This window comes from Capsicum annuum, chromosome 10, assembly GCF_002878395.1.
Source record: "Capsicum annuum cultivar UCD-10X-F1 chromosome 10, UCD10Xv1.1, whole genome shotgun sequence".
Lineage (NCBI taxonomy): Eukaryota > Viridiplantae > Streptophyta > Magnoliopsida > Solanales > Solanaceae > Capsicum > Capsicum annuum.
Window position 1 is genome coordinate 8,923,311 of NC_061120.1, and position 4,801 is coordinate 8,928,111.

Below are 4,801 nucleotides of genomic sequence, written 5' to 3' on the forward strand. Positions count from 1 at the left end.
TAATAATAATAATAATAATAATGTTATTATTAAGTCTTTCCTACATTTATTAAATAACAACCTACGCCAATTCAATTTGCCCAGCTTATGTAATGTCTAGTCTAATTCTTATTCAATTAATATCAATTTTAGTCAGAATTGATATTAATTCGAGCTGAATAAACCTTAGCTTGACTCAATTTTAAAATTACTTGTGAACCTCACATGAGCTGATCAAGCATCTGAATATGATATCAAAGATGTATTTGAGCTGACCATCAATCTTAGCTTGACTCGTTATTGAGATCGAGAAATTAATGGTCATCAGTGACAGATAAGTAATTCACGATTAATAATATTTAATAAAAAAATAAAATAGACATTTATAACATGTCTGCTTCAGTTGTTGTTGACACCTAATTTTGACCTCCCTATACACTCTTAGGCTATTATTTTATCAAAATTATTTAATTTTAAATATTAATATTTTTACAAATTATTCTCGTATTATATAAATAACAACGTGTCACATTAATGATTTAAATATTTATAAATTATTTTTATTAATTTTTATTATTATTTTTTATAATTTATTAATTCAAATACAATATTTTACATAATTTTCTTCCTTAAATCATCTTTCATAAATATGCACACTCACAATTTACAAATACATTGTCTAATTTTTTTTTATTATTATTATTATGATTATTTTTAAATTTTGTAACTAATTTATTTTAAAATATTAAAAACAATTTTGTAAAATATTTTTTACATAATCTTAATTCTACATGCGTTGTCTATTTTTAATAGCGACACCTTATTTTATTTATTAAATAGCAGCCTAACTTAAAACAATTTTCCTAATTTATTTAAATTCTAGCCACCTTGTACTCAATTAATGTCAATTTTAACCAATTTAATATCAATTTAAAGATATTTTACATAATTTTATTAAATTATTTTTCGTAAAAATGCACACTTCCGATTTACAAAAGCATTGTCTATTATTATTATTGTTGTTGTTGTTGTTGTTGTTGTTGTTAAAATAGAAGTCAATTACATTTAATTTCCCTTTTAGTGTTAAATTATCAGCCAATTTTATATCCCATTGATGACAATTATAGCCAAATTGATACCAATTTTAAGCTCAAATTGAAATTCAATTTTTTCTGACCCCTTTTTAAATAACTTTAATTTCAGCTGTTGATCAAAACCAATCCAACGGCTGAGATTAAATTTTTCACTAATCTCTTTTTAAACAAAACATGAACCCTAATTTCATTTTCACTAAAAACATCCGCCTCTCTCCCTATCTTCTCTCTCTTCCCTCTCTCTAACTTTCTCTCTCTCTCTCTCAAACCAAAACAACCGATGCCGCCTTCATCGACGACCACCGTTAAGCCGTTTTTCCCCTCCCCGAGGTTTTCCGTTGCTGCACAGCATCCATGCAGCCGCCACAGCCATCAACGCCAGCCGTCGCCACCGGCGGACTCAACAACTTCCGTAGGTTAGCAGGATATCATATGTCTGATTGACATCACATCCAACTTGGTACTCTCGAACATCATCATGGACACTCTCCATGGATGTACCTGAGTCAATTCTCTATGCAGGAAGCCTGTCTCATTTATCTGACTTTGTAAAGAATGTGAAATCTCACTTTCGTACAAAAGTCGTGGTGCGTGATGATTGCATCAGTCTGAAAGGGGAAGGTGCTCCTAATGTTGTTGGCCTCTTCAAAGGAAAGACTGATAGTATTTTCCCTATGAACAGATATGACTGTGACTTGCCAGATCTTCTAATGGTATTATTGTAGCAGGTCTGTTACCTCCTCCTCCTCTTACTATTGTGTTTTTATATCTAAAAGTGTGACATACTATGAAGAATAGTTCATTTTCAGGCCGGATAAACTTCTGGACCTTCCTAGAAGTGGTCCTTCCTAGACATCTTTTTTATGTTTCCACTTTCCTGTGATTCAGTTGAACCATCCAAGTTCTTTGAATCTTTTTCTATTGTGTTTTCACATAAAGGACTGTGTTCAAAACTTTGTATTTATGTTAATATTGTGGTTAACTAATAGGACTATCAAGTACATTATTGTTCATTACTGTCAAGTTAATTTGTATTTAAACTACTAGTGTGGTTGATTTGTAGGACTAACAAGTGATTTATTTTTCATTACCGTCAAGTACATTTGTATTTAAGTTAGTAATGTGGTTGACTGGTAGGACTAGCATTATTGTTCATTACTGTCAAGTTATATTAAGTACTCTATTTTAATTTATTTGTCTAGTTTAACTTGAAACAGAATTTAACAAAGTGAAGAACATTTTGAAATCTTGTGATCTTAAATTTAAACTGTATATAATGATCAAGTGTAGTGTTTTGAAATATGTACTAATGACTTTAAAATGATCAAATGTCATCACTTGAGAAGTGGATTAGTGACTAGAAAATAGTTTAGTGTGGTTACATGAAAGGTTAACTTAAAAAGGGTTAAGTATAATGACTTGAAATGTGAATTAGTTATTTGAAAATGATTTAAGTGTAGTGATTGGAAATGTGTACTAGTGACTTGAAAATGGTTACGTGTAGCGACTTAAAGTGTGAATTAGTTACTTGAAAATAGTCAAGCGTAGTTACTTGAAATATGTACTAGTGAGTCGAAAATGGTTAAGTGTAGTGACTTGAAAATGTTTAAGTATAGTGACTTGAAATGTCAATTAGCTTTCTAAAAATGGCTTGAGTGTAGTGACTTGAAATGTGTAATAGTGACTTGAAAATGATTAAGTATAGTTATTTGAAATTGTGAATTTGTGACTTGAAAATGATTAAGTGTAGTTATTTGAAATTGTGAACTTGTGACTTGAAAATGGTTAACTCTAGTCAATTGAAATGTGTACTAATAACTTGAAAATAATAAAGTATAGTTACTTGAAATGTGATGTGTCTTGAAATGTATATTAGTGACTTGAAAATAATTAAGTGTAGTGACTTGAAATGTATACTGATGACTTTAAAATGATTAAGTGTAGTGACTTGAAATGTGTACTAGTGACTTGAAAATAGTTAAGTGTAGTGACTTGAAAATGGTTAAGTATAGTGACTTGAAATGTGTACTAGTGACTTGAAAATGGTTAAGTGTAGTTACTTGAAAGTGGTTAAGTATAGTGACTTGAAAATTGTTGAGTATCGTTATTTGAAATGTGAAAGTAGTTACTTGAAAATGGTTAAGTATAGTGACTTGAAATGTGAATTAATTATTTGAAAATGGTTCAGTGTAGTGATTTGAAATGTGTACTAGTGACTTGAAAATTATTAAGTGTAGTGCTTTATAATGTGAATTAGTTATTTGAAAATGGTTAAGTGTAATGACTTGAAATGTGTGCTAGTGAATTGAAAATGGTTAAGTCTAGTTACTTGAAAATTGTCAAGTATAATGACTTGAAATATTAATTAATTAGGTATTTGAAAATTATTAAGTGTAGTGACTTGAAAATGATTAAGTGTAGTTATTTGAAATTGCGAACTTGTGACTTGAAAACGGTTAAGTGTAGTTACTTGAAATTGTGAACTTGTGACTTGAAAATGATTAAGTGTAGTCACTTGAAATGTGTACTAATAACTTGAAAATAATAGTAAAGTATAGTTACTTGAAAATTATTAAGTATAGTGACTTGAAATGTGAATTAGTTAATTGAAAATAGTTAAGTGCAGTGATTTGAAATGTGTACTAGTGATTTGAAATGTGTACTAGTGATTTGAAAATGTTTTAAGTGTAGTGACTTGCAATGTAAATTAGTTATTTGAAAATGGTTGTGTAATGACTTGAAGTGTGTAGTAGTGACTAGAAAATGGTGAAGTGTAGTTACTTGAAATGTGAATTAGTTACTTGAAAATGGTTAAGTATAGTAACATAAAATTATAATATCAACCCCACTCTTCTATTTCATGTTCAATTAATGTAAGAGAATAACAAGATTTTTATTGAAATAGATCTTTCCGTTGTTTTACTACATTATTGCCAATACTCTTTTTGTATTTGTCTTTTTTCTATTGCAACTCTAATCTTGTCATTTGTCTTCTGTGTATTTTGTTGTAGCATCAAGCAATTTAGTACAAGCATCCTCTTGTGGTGGAGAGGTCTTGCTCGACCGTTGGAAGTTAAAAGATTTTTTAAATGATGAACGCCCATATCAAGAAGACAACCAAGAGGATGAAAGTGATGATGACTCTGACGATGTGAATGAAAGTGATTCAAGTTTGAAATATTTTTTTTTGGATCATTTAAGAATCATACATTATTGATGTGGATGTTTTGAATTTTTTTTCTTAGCTGTAATTATTTACATTAGACTTGTATTGGATGATATTTTAGAGAATTATTGAAGGTTTTGAATAGATTTTTGATTAATTGTGAAATATTTGTAGTAATTTACGTGAATTATTATTTGAGAATTTTTATGGGGATGTGCATGCTAAATATTCATGAAAATTTTCTTGAAAGAATTTGTTCTTGCAGATTTATTTGGGGCATTTCATCGAATTTTCCTGAGAAATGGTTCGTGGGAAATAATTTGTGAATTTTTTTTGTGGAAATCCCCAGGTAAAATTCCCTTTTTATGAAATTTTATCAAATAATTCATGTAAAATTTTGATAGTTAATCGCAAATAAATCCGCAAATAACGTACCTGCGGATTTATTTCCGTAGCTAAATTACCTAGGAATTTACTTGGGAATCTTCGTGGGGAATAATTTATGAATTTTTTCATGAAAATCCGCAGGTAAAATCCCCTTTTTTATGAAATTTTACCAAAT

General features: G+C 29.1%; 1 long non-coding RNA gene across 1 annotated transcript; it reads left to right on the forward strand.

Annotated features, from left to right (window-relative positions):
* The first annotated feature begins 1,271 nt into the window (after nucleotides 1-1,271).
* On the forward strand, nucleotides 1,272-4,440 carry LOC107845059. The gene is made up of 2 exons (XR_007046093.1): nucleotides 1,272-1,801; nucleotides 4,085-4,440. It is a non-coding gene; the product is annotated as an uncharacterized LOC107845059 (long non-coding RNA).
* Nucleotides 4,441-4,801: the final 361 nt, after the last annotated feature.